At 45.2% G+C, this 12,931-nt stretch overlaps 1 protein-coding gene across 2 annotated transcripts in view; it reads left to right on the top strand.

The window, feature by feature from the left end:
* AHG2 (Polynucleotidyl transferase, ribonuclease H-like superfamily protein) overlaps nt 1–12,931 on the top strand; it is a 271,334-nt gene that overhangs the window by 122,017 nt on the left and 136,386 nt on the right. The window lies entirely within an intron of this gene.

The raw sequence follows: 12,931 nt of genomic DNA, 5'->3' as shown, positions 1-12,931 counted from the left end.
TCCATCAAATGCATTGCCTTGTACAGCCTGACCCTTGCCCTACTCTGCTCTATTTTGCCTGTTCTGCTTTGTCTTGTTATGCCCTGCACTGATCTGTACTGTTTTGTTCTGTTCTGCTCTGCGCTTGCATTGTTCTGTTCTACTCTGCTTTTGTCCGAATTATGAAGAAGAAGAAATGATCGAGGATGTATCATACTGACTCAAAGTCAGTCTCAGAGTATGTACCACTGGTCCCAGACCAGTCTCAACCAACCCAAAGTCAGCGTCATATTGAGTACAACTCCAATGGTCCCAGACCAATATCATCCTCCACTGACTCAAAGTCAGTCTCAGAGTATGTACCACTGATCCCAGACTAGTCTCAACCGACCCGAAGTCAGCGTCATAGTATGGTACAACTCCTACCACTGGTCCCAGACCAGTATCATTGATCCCAGATCAATGGAGGTCATCCTAGCGTAGGGAGTACGGTAGTTACAACGATGCGTCCATCGGTACTACTATGGTCCCTAACTTCATTTCCCTGCTCATTGATCAGATGAGAGGTACTTCCCATGAGTCCCAAACTGCATGGGTAGGATGCCTCGACAGGAGAACTAATCAATCCTGTCCTCACAGGAGAACACATCAATCCTGCTACAATTGCCATGGAGAACACATCAATCCAGGCCTCACAGGAGAACACATCAATCCTGCTACAATTGCCATGGAGAACACATCAATCCAGGCCGCCATGGAGAACACATCAATCTAGGCCTCATAGGAGAACACATCAATCCTGCTACAATCGCCATGGAGAACACGTCAATCCAGGCCTCACAGGAGATCTAATCATCCTGCTACACAGGAGAGCGAATCATCCTGTTCCACAAGAGAGCGAATCATCTTGTCCCACAAGAGAGCGAATCATCTTGTTCCAGTGTGCACCACCAGGGGAGGGTGAGTCACCCTGTGGTCGTATGTTGCTCCAGTAATAACCGCAAGCCCTCAGAGCTCCCAGAGCTCAATGTATGCAACATGCAGGACCCTTGTACAAGGGTTTCTTACCGACTCCAAGTCGTTTGGGAAAATCACAGATTAGATCTTTCCTCAGGGCTTTGACAAGGTGTATCAACCTGTACATCATCTTAATGCGATGGAGCCTCCTTGCTCATCAACTTACCATATCCAAGATGATGTCTATTTGCTAGAGCAATCGACGAATACGGGATTCCTCAATAATCGAATCCCACCTCTGGTTGTTATAGAGAATCACAGTGGTATCCAATGTAAATCCAAACAGCTCACTGAAGAGCTTTCGCAACTAGACTGCCTCACACGAAGTTATGCTAGCAACAATATATCCTGCTTCGGCGGTGCTCAAAGCCACCAACTTCTGCTTCCTGCTCATCCAGGATATGAAGCAGATCCCAAGGTGAAACAGCACCCGGAAGTGCTCTTATGGTCCACCACACTGCCTGCCCAATCAACATTAGTATATCCAAGTAGTCTCACATCTCCGGCAGTGTATCTTAATCCATGAGAGATTGTGTCCTGAAGACATCTTAGAAGATTCCTGGCATCAATCCAGTGAGGCTCAACCAAATATGAGCTCACAATGCTAACTGCAAAACATATGTTCGGACGGAGGTTCACCAAGAACATCAATGCGAATGAGTTTTTGAAACTCAAAGGCATTTCCCAAGTCTAGTCTGACATCACTACCATATAACTTCTAAAAGTTAAGATCCTCGAGGTAGTCACAGGCTTGCAGTCCATTCTACCGAATCTTTCCAATATATTTACCACATATTTTCCTTAAGATAGGAAAATTTCCCTTGGCTTTTGCCACACTTCAAGTCCTAGGAAGTAGTGCATCAGTCCTAGGTCTTTCATTTCAAATTCAGAAGCCATCTCCCTCTTACATTTGTGAATGACAGGGTTTGCACCTGTTAGAAAGAGGTCATCCACATACAACACCAGTATGAGAGGCTTGTCATCTTCAACCTTAAAGTAAAGGTTAGGATCAGCTTCACTCCTAGTGAATCCCAGCTTCATCAAGTAGCTATCGATCCTCTCATACCATGCTCGGGGTGCTTGCTTCAGCCAATAGAGAGCCTTCTTCAACCTGCATACATGAGATTTTCAATCATAAATCTCAAATCCTTCAGGTTGCTCCACATAGACCTCTTCTTTGATAGAACCATGCAAGAACACGGTCTTGACATCCATCTGATGTAGGTTCCATCCTTGTGAAGCGGCAGGGGCTATGATCGAACGGATGGTCGTATATTTGGCAACGGGTGCAAATATCTCATCATAGTCTATACCTTCCTTTTGGGAGAAACCTCGAGCAACAAAACGAGCCTTATACTTTTCCTTGCTTCCATCTGCTGCATGCTTTATCTTGTAAAGCCATTTGGAAGTAACAACAGTCTTGTCCTGGGGTCTGGGAACTACTTCTCAAACATCATCCTTTATGATAGACTAATATTCTTCGGTCATAGCATCCTTCCATACTTGATGCTTGACGACATCTGAGAATGACGAAGGCTCATTTTGTATGATCGTGCTCATGATGGTCAGGTATCCTTGATACCTGTTAAGTTTCTTACTTTGACGGAAGGTTCCTCAGGGTGCAGCATGTCCTTCAGCATCATCAAGTAACCCCTTAAGCCATGAAGGCCTCTTCCTAGAAGAGGAAGGCTCATATGGAGGAGGATCAATCGGATCCATGGGTTCTTCTACATCAGGCATTGATTCATCATCCTATTCTTTCAGTTCCCTGGTGTCGGCTTCTTGAGAGCTCCTCAAAGTCGGAAGATTGATCACCTTGCTGAGAGCCATATCTTCGTCAAAGGTGACATCATGACTAATTATGACTTCCCTTTGACCGGCTACATAGATTCTATAGCCTTTAGTATTTTCACCAGAGCCCACGAAAATTCCCTTCTTTCCAGATGCTCCCAATTTATTTCTTTTCTCTTTCGGCACATGAAAGTATATAGGGCTTCCAAAAAATTTTAAAATGAGAAACATCAAGTTTCTTACCGGTGAATTTTTCTTCAGGAGTCTTGGAACCCAATGCTTGATGAGGGCATCAATTTTGTACATATACGACGGTGATTGTAGTTTCAGCCCATAGAAGCATTAGAAGTCTTTGATCATGTAGCATGGCCCAGACAGCTTCCATCATCGTGCGGTTCTTCCTTCCCACCACACCATTCTGCTCAGGAGTATGTGGTGTAGTAGTCTCCCTCTTAATGCGAACCTCAGGTATGCCTGATTGAACCAATTGTAATATATCAGAGGTCTTGCTTTGGCTTGAGGGGAATGGTCCCCTTTTGAGCTTCCTTCAGCACATCCTGGACATACACCTTCATTCTCTATTCAAAATTCGGGCATCCCTATCACCATTTGTCTTACACCGAGTATAGCTTTATAATGAAGGTGGGCAAACCTCCGATGCCAAAGTTCGGACTGAAGAGATGTGTCATAAGACATGACACCTAGTAGACTTCCATCGACCTGATATAATGAATCAACACTAAACCCAAGAGTAAAGGCATCTTTAACATTATTTTTCCATATACATACCGTGCCATCGCTGAAGGTTACCTTGTAGCCTTTGTCTTCCGTTCCCGAGATGGACACTAGGTTCTTTTTGAGGTCAGGTGCATTTAAATACATCCTGGAATTTCTAGCCTTCTTGAATGCTTGTCCTCTTCCTTGATTCCCAGCTCTCCTCTTACCTTTGCTGTTGAATTTTTCATTCCTTTGATTGCCATCAGAGGGATTTTGATCATCGTCCTAGAGTGAGTCCTTTCTATCAGGGCACTCCCTTGCATAGTGACTTGCTTTATCGCAAATGTAACATCGTCACTTTCCTTTCGATTTATTCCCGGAATTATTTCTTTTCTTTGCATGAAAAGAAAAGGCAGCAGGAGGACCTTTAGGCATGGGCATTTCTTACACTTCTGCCCTTGTTTCTTCTTGAATGCATCTAGCCATTAATTCCTCGAAACCAGGAATTCCATTATAGTTCAGAAGAGTAGTCCTGAACACATACCATTCAGATGGTAATCCTTCAAGAGTTGTGAGTGCCATTTCTCTGTCAGTAATAGTTTCCCCAATAGATAGGAGATCGTTTTTGATCTCGGTGATTCTTAAGAAGTATGCTTGCATACTTTCATCTTTACCCTTCTTGATTTCCCTCAGCTTATTTCTAAAAAACAGAACTTGATTTGCATCATTAACTTTAAATGAACTCACCAGTCTGTCGTAGATTTCCTTGGAGGTGTCTAGATCAGAGATGTAGGCCACCAAGCACTTGTCGATAGAGTCCCGGATGATCTTCTTTGTTTTGACTTCTCCATTTTTCCATTTGTTCCAGGCAGCAGCAGATGCATTTGATGAAGGCTCAACAATATTGCCTCTTACATGGTCCAACACTCCTTGATCTTCAAGGGTTAGATCGATAGACATCTTTCATCCGTGATAGTCAGCTTTCTCACGGAGCTTGTCTTCGGCAGGAAAGAGTGTTGAGGACCCCATAGTTCTTTTAGGATAGCCTTGCCAATCTTCTCTTCAATGATTGCTCTTGCTCTTGCTCGGGCTTTGTCTTCACCTCAGCTCTGATACCATGTTAAGTTATGGTATGTTCTATGCTTATAACAGTTTACTTCTTTTTCTTATTATATTCCACCGATTAGCAATCACATGTACATAAAGTAAAGTGCAGATAGAACATTAAACGATCGACAGAAAACAAGCCAAGACAAGAGACACAAGATGTGGCGGCTAGCCAGGGACAAACCCCACAATGTGTGGGGAAACCCTTTGATCAAATCTTCTTTTATCTTCAATAATTTAGCAGAGAGAAATAGTACAATAAATCTGATTCATATCAGCAGTAGCAAACCCTAGATCAGTAGCATCAGTGTTAGCGGCTTCATTATCAAACTAGGGCAGACCATATCTCACAAACCGACAGTCGGATTGACTTCATTCCACCACCAAAAGTTTCGGCTTCCAGAGGAGGTTCAGATGAACCTACAGCGCAGTTCAGATGAGGAGATCTTCTAGGCCACGCAAGTCAATCTTTACTTCTGCAGTTGCAACTTCAGTTTCAGCAGTTTCCGGCTTCAAACTAGGGCAGTCGATATCTTGCAAACCGTTCGTCGGATTGACTTCATTCCACCACCAAAAGTTGCGGCTTTCAAAGGAGGTTCAGATGAACCTATAGCGCAGTTCCAAAGAGGAGATCTTCTAGGCCACGCAAGTCAATCTTTACTTCTGCAGTTGCAGCTTCAAATTCAACAGTTTCCGGCTTCACATGTGTGAGAGAGAGAGACCCATTTTAGCGCAGTAGAGAAGAGACTCATATCTGCGCAGTAGAGAGAGAGAGATGTGATGAGATGAGTGAGTCCAAATGAGGAACAATCCTCTTATATTTATACACAACATTGGTGGGTGAATAGATGCGACTGTTGGGCTTCTGAGCCTACATGAGTTGTAGGTCGGCTTGATAATAATTCCATAATCAAAATAAATTCATATCTCCATGAATACTTATCGGAATTGGATGATCTTTATATCAATCCTACACCTCTTGACGAGAGGAATCTAATAAAAATATTATTAGCCATGAATAAGATGACCCACATGAAGTTTTGCCCTGGTTGCCAATTTTAACACTGGGAGAAACAGATTTAGAGCAGGTTTGATTCCGGGCTTTGGTGGGCCAATTTCCTTGAGGATTTGCTGGGGATTTTAGGTGAATTGCAGGGTTGGTCAGGAGGCTACACTCCACGTTGAATTTTGGCTACTTCTGGGCATGCGCAGAGGCAGACTGGCAGGGCCTGCGCAATCATTGATGCATTGAGCATGTGTGGAAGAGGAGACCAAGAATTTGGGGATGGGAGTTGTACGAAATCTCAAGGTAATGTGCTAGAGGGATTTCTTGGTATTTTGGCATCATTTGCAACTGGTTTCCTGGTGGTGTGTATTCGCTGGTGGTGAGCCAAGTACACCCTATTTTGTGGGAATTTCAGAGCAGTGGAGTTAGTCTGAAAGTTTTCTGGGTTTATTGAGGAGAGCCTACAACCAATTTTGCAGAATTTTCTGAGCACCCTTAAGGGGTCAAACACTAGTTCTACTTCAACCAGAAGCAACGGGATTTCTAGGCCAGCACAGGGATTGGAGGACAAACACTCTTTGGCACTTGGACAAATCTCTTTCTCAAATGGGACTTGTCTAGCTTGCTTTAGCAAGCCTAGGTGCACTTGACCCAACTTATTGTACCCACTTCATGATGATTAATAATATGGCTCAGATTATTTGGTGAAATTGTTGGTGTACTGATATCACTGCTATGTGTTTTGATTTTTGGTTGCATGTTGTGAGTTACATGTCTGTTACCACTTAATATTTCTGTTAGGAATATTATAGTGGTATCAAAGCACCACTCTTGGCTCAGTCGTGGGAGAAATCTTCTATGACCCGAGAAGACAAGAAAAACATTACATACAGGAGGCATAGGTACAAAAGTAGAGAAAGGGAGTTGGAGATCACACCTGATTCTGAGGCCCCGAAGTAGGAAATAGAGAAGGCAAGCATGGTGGAACCAGTTAGCAAAGAAGAGGCAACCTTCAATAGCCTCTTGAAGGCTTTGAATGATCTGGCCAAGGGACAAAAGGAAATGTTGGAAGTTAACAAAACCGGGGCAAGAGTGTTAATCAGGTGTTCATAGTAGGGGAAAGTTCGGGTGCATCCCATCAATTCGACCATCATTCTCCCTTGACCCACCCTCACGCCTTTAGTGGGTCAACTAGATCCACCATACCCACATTTTTGCCACAAGGAGTTGGAGAGTAGACATGACAAGACGAGATGCCCATGGGGGAGTATTTTCGTGAGTGGCAATCGATGGGGGAGGAGTTTCGAGTTGCATTGAGCTTCAAAGATTACTGCTAGCTCAAGCAAAACGACAAGGGTAGGGGTGCAGGAGGCTCAGGCACATAGAACTCAGAGTTGCAACGTACCATTGGGAGGTTGTATCTCCCTACATTTGACGGGTCATCCAAGTGCACAGCTAGGGCATGGGTGGAGAAATTAGACACTTATTTTTAACTTAGTTGGATGACAGAGGTGGAAGCCATTAAAATGGCTACCTTGCACTTGGAGGGGGAGGCACATGATTGGTGGTTCCATGGATTGACTACTCTAGGGCATGCTGGTGTAACCTCTTATGAGGACTTTACACAGAGGGTTGTGGAGCGATTTGACAGGAGGGATTTTGAAGCCTATTTCAGAGAGCTGACACAACTGAAGCAGAATGGCAGCCCAAAGCATTACATAACAAAGTTCTTGAGGGTGTTTGTGATGGTGCTAGACTTATTTGAGGTCATAAGGGTGTATACATTTGTGGAGGGCTTGGTTGAGCCTTTGCACGGGTTATTGAGGTCAAGCAGAACCACTATTCTTCAGGAGGCGGTGAATCGCACACAAGACTTGCGGGATGCCATTCCTAAGACGAGAACACCGATGCCACCTCAAGCCCATTTTCCACAGAGAGGTTGAGACACTAGACCCCCACCATAGAGAGATGCTCCGGGGTGTGGGCATCTGGACGATGAGACTAAGACAAACCTCCATAGGAGGACACTGTGCTTCACTTTGTCAGAAGCCATGGGCATCGGGGCATAGGTGCACCAAGGGCAAGGCCCATTACATAGAGGTGTTCTCGGATAGCGAGCCAGAGGATGACATTGAGCAGGAGCTGATGTAAGAGGTCGTGAGTTGCAAACTATTGGAGGAGTTGGAGGGGAAGGATCACCACCCCAACTGGATGGAGGCCCTTTTAGACCCACTGGAGGGGTCATCGCTTCACTGAGGGGAGTCCCCAAGTACTTAACATTGAGGATCAAAGGCACAGTGCAGGGGCAATGTGTAGCAGTTTTGGTGGACAGTGGGGCTACCCATAACTTCATTGATGCACAAATGGTGGAGCGGAGAGGCATACATACAGAGGGCTTCAAGGGTTCCTCGGTTATAGTGCTGGGGGATAGGACCATGCAGTGTACTAAATATGTCCCTAGTTTGACGATGACTATGGGAAATTATTTAGTGACTAATCATTTCTTTGTGGTGGATGTGCCAGACACCAACGTGGTGATGGGTGTCTAGTGGCTCTATTCTTTGGGGTGAATGACTACTAATTCGAGGAAGCTGGAGATGGGGTTTGTGGGGCCAGATGGGAAGCTAGTGTTGTTGAGGGGTATGCACTCGTACTCACCGTAGATAGTGTCAGCACACTGGATGGAGGCTGACCTACGACATGGGGATATAGTGTGGGCAGTAGAGCTCAGGACCTTTGAGGCGGGGACTCAGCCACGACCACCACATTTGGTTGTTCAGGCAATATTGGGCCGGTACCCAACAATATTTGGAGGCCTTCCTCCATGCTAACCACCCGATAGGGGATTTGTGCACATGATTGAGCTGGAAGAAGAGGTAAATGCAATTATCACCACGCCATACAAACATCCCAAGACATATCCAGATGAGATTGAGAGGGCCATACAGGGGTTGTTGGCTTTGGGGCACATCAGTCCTAGTTCTAGTCCCTTCGCTTCTTCTTTGGTGTTGGTGAAGAAGGATGGGACCCTTCGCATGTGTATTGACTATATGGCCTTGAATAAGAAGATTTTGAAGAACTGTTACTCGATCTTGTGCATAGATGAGTTGATGGATGAGCTCAAAAGAGCTAAATACTTCTCTAAGATAGATTTGCGCTCGGGATACCATCAAATTCGGGTGCAAGAGCAGGACAATTCGAAGACAGTGTTTTGGTGCTACTATGGGCACTTTGAGTTCTTGGTGATGCCCCGGTTAACCAATGCCCCAATTACCTTCTAGTTTTGCATGAAACATGTGTTCTGCAAGCAACTTTGCAGATTTGTGTTGGTGTTCTTTGACGACATCTTGATTTACAACAAGACTTGGGAGGAGCATCTAAGACACTTGGAGGAGGTGCTACGTATCCTTGAGGATCAGTAACTGTATGCCAAGCTGTCCAAATGTGAGTTTGGGCTGACATAGATGTTATACCTTGACCATGTGATCGGGGAGGATGGGGTGTGTGTGCACTAGGAGAAAATCAGAGCCATTTTGGATTGGCCCATGACTAGGAATGTGACAGAGCTGCGGGGATTTCTAGGCATTTGCACCTACTATAGGAAGTTCGTGAGGGGATTCTCACAACTGGTAGCACCCATCACAGATTTGACCAAGAGAGGGGCTTTCGAGTGGTCTGATGTGGCGCAGGAGGCCTTTGAGCGCCTCAGGGGAGTTATGAGCAGTTGCCCAGTGTTGGCCTTGCTAGATTTTACACAGCCTTTTGTCTTGGAGTGTGATGCGTTTGGGGAGGGCGTTGGGGTTGTTTTGATGCAGGGAGGCCACCCTATAGATTTTGAGAGCCGGAAGCTCCTTCCTCATGAGAGATTGTATGCTATATATGACAAGGAGATGCTGGCCATTATGCATGCGTTGGCCAAGTTCATACAGTATTTGGTGGGCAACAGATTCAAAGTGAAGACTGACCATAACAGTCTTTGATTCTTTTTGGAGCAGAGGGAGCTCAATGAGCGGCAGTAGAAGTGGGTCAACAAGATCCAAGCCTATGACTTTGAAATAGGTTATGTCAAAGGCAAGCAAAATGGTAGCTAATGTGTTGTCTAGGAGGCCGACGACACTTTCCCTCACGAGTATATACCAGAATTGGAGAGCGCAACTGCTAGTAGAGTACTCCAAGGACAAGCAGGCTTGTGAGATCTTGGATGGCACTTTCGATGATGATAGGTATAGGGTGACGGACGAGGTGATCTACTACAAGGGGAGGATATACCTGGTGCCGGGTTCACAGTTTAGAGAGAGGATCATGCAGGCAACACACAACTCTCCTTTAGCAAGGCATCAGGGGTTTCTCAAGAGTCAAGACATATCGTGCTATTCGATAACGTTTTACTTGGAGGGTTTCAAGGGAGACATCTTGAGACACGTGCATGAGTGTGATGTCTGTTAGAGGAACAAGGGGGAGTCGACACATCAAGTAGGTCTACTCCAGTCTCTCCCTATTCCTGAGGGGAAGCGGGAGAGCATATCTATGGACTTCATCACAGGGCTACCATAGTCCAGGGGAGTGATTGTATTTATGTGGTGGTGGACAAAATGACAAAATTCGCCCACTTTTTCACCATCCTAGTTAGATATTCAACATCACAGGTGGTAGAGCTCTTCTTTAGAGAGATCTTCAGGTTGCACGGTCTTTCGAAGACCATTGTCAGTGGCTAGGACAACCAGTTTATGGGGGCATTTTGGCAGGAGCTTTTCCAGTTGGTGGGTATTGAGCTCACACCCAGCACGAACTATCACACCCAGACCGATAGGCAAACTGAGATCGTGAACAAGTCGCTGGAGGGGTATTTGAGGAACTACGTGACAAGACAACAACGTGTGTGGGTGAAGTGGCCACACCTGGGGGAGTATTGCTACAACACCACCTATCTTATGTCTATTGGTATGTCCCGCTTCCGTGCTTTTTATGGTTATGATGCTCTGACTTTTACTGACATGATTTTTGGAGACAACAGGACCCCAAGGGATAAGGATTGAATCTCGGAGAGCTAAGAGGTCCTTAGAGCCCTTAAGGATACCTTGCAGACTGCCAAAAATGAGAAGAAGATGTATGCTAACAGGCACAGGATTGAGCGGCATTTCGAGGCTCCAACGTTACCGACAATCCACTTTGAAGTAGAAGGGAGCTGAAAAGCTCAAGCCATGTTTTTATGGGCCCTACAGGGTGACTAGGTGAGTTGGAGAGGTAGCGTATGAGTTGGAGCTCCCACTAGGGAGTAGAGTGCACAACATGTTTCATGTCTCATGTTTGAAAAAGGCCTTGGGACAATAGGTGACAACTGCAATGGAGTTACCACCCCTAGATGATGAGGGGCATTTGGTTTTGGTACTGGAGGTCATCCTAGAGGTGAGGGAGAGGGAGCTCCAGAACATGAAAATTCAGGAGCTTTTGGTGAAGTGGAAGGACCTACCTGAGGAGGATGCCACTTGGGAAGGAGAACAGGTACTTCAACATCCATCACTGCAATTGCTTGGGGACAAGCAACATTTGGGCAGGGAGGACTGCAATGTCCCCACTTAGCAATTTTGTTAACTAAATACATTTTTGTACAATTTTGGCTTTTTGACTTAGGAAAATTGGGTAGGAGGACCCCAATTTAATTTTCAAGGAAAAGACTTCCCAAACATTAGAGAAAATGGTAAATTAAGAATGTAGTGGGATGTGGGAGCCACACCAAAAAGGGAATTCATACCCTTGGGAGGAATTTGACTTGGGAAGGAGAGAGAAGAGGGAAGTCGACTTAGGGACCCACATGGAGGAGAAAGGAGGTAAGAAAGTTAAATTAAGGAGAGGATCTTCATTTTGGGACTTTTTCTAATCTCAGAATTGAACCCTCTTGTATGCTTGAGCTGTTGAGCCAAGTTTACGCAATTTTGTTCAACACAAGTGAATCCCAAGTGGAGATTTGAACTCCTTCAGTGGACCTCAAGAGCCACTCTAGGGGATATTATCATCACATTTTGGAGCTGTTCTAGGAGCAATTACAGGTATATTCAGTCACTACTTGTAGTAGGCTGGGTGTAGGAAAGGAACACACACTCCCTGGGAGAAATAGATATAGAGCATGCTTGATTCCAGGATTTGGTGGGCCAATTCCCTTGAGGATTTTCTGAGGATTTCAGGTGATTTGTAGGGCTGGTCGCGAGGCTACACTCTAGGCTGAATTTTGGCTAATTCTGGGCATGCGCAGAGGCATACTGGTAGGGCCTGCGCATTCATTGATGCATTGAGCACATGTAGAAGAGGAGACCAGGAATTTGGGGCTGCAACTTGTAGGGAATCTCAAGGTGAATTTGGTGGAAGGATTCCTTGGTATTTTGGCATCATTTGCAGCTGATTTCCACGTGGTGTGTATTTGTTGGTGGTGAGCCATGTACACCCTACTTTGTGGGAATTTTGAAGCAGTGGAGTTAGGCTGAAATATTTCTTGGTTTTTGTGGGTCTATTGAGGAGGGCATATAGCCAATTTGCAAAATTTTTTGAGCACTCTAGAGGGGTGTAACCAACGTTGCATGAAATGCCCCCCCTGAATTCAAACCAGGATCCGCGTCCCATATGGATCCGTGGGGGATCTGCTGTCGGATCCGCTGTTCTAGATTTCTGAATTGCGGATCTAACGGCGGATCGGGCACGAATCCGTACAGATCACGAGTGGATCCGATGCCGATCGACGGTTCCGTGGCCGCTGACCCAAAATACTTATTTTTATTTTATTTTATTTTCTTGAACTTGAGTTGGGGGTGGGTTTAGGTTGAGTTAGGGAAATGATCGATGAGGATAAAACTAATTTCCCCCTCTTATTTCCTCACTCTTGTATTTTTTGAGAGCTTGGAGAAGAGAGGAGAAAGGGAGGAGAAGAGATGTTGGAGAAGAGAGGCTTGAGGAGAGCTTGGAGGAGTGAAGGAGGAGCTTGGAGGAGTAAAGAAGGGCTTCCATCTACAAGAGCTAAAGAGGTAAGTGCAAACTCCAAAATCCCTCATTTTTCTGTCATTTTTGTTTGTTCTTTTTTCCTCCCTCTCCTACCCTTACCCATTCTTTTTTCTTGGTCATTTCATTGCAGGATGTCCATCTATATTCATATTCGAAAATGGTGTTCTTTTGGCTTCTATATATCATTCCACTGTTGGTTTTCATGATGACAAGGGGGATTAGGAATAGAAAGGAAGAAGAACAAGAGGATAGTGGTCCCCATATGAGTGACCCAATGTATGATGAGGAGGAAGGGTTTGAGGAGGAAGGGAAGAGGACAGTGAA

The sequence above is a fragment of the Pinus tabuliformis genome, chromosome 1_2 (genome assembly GCF_031772625.1).
Source record: "Pinus tabuliformis cultivar Carrire ecotype Pingquan chromosome 1_2, CPIR1, whole genome shotgun sequence".
NCBI lineage: Eukaryota > Viridiplantae > Streptophyta > Pinopsida > Pinales > Pinaceae > Pinus > Pinus tabuliformis.
The sequence above is the reverse complement of the archived record's forward strand: the minus strand, read 5'-3'. Positions and strand labels throughout refer to the sequence as shown.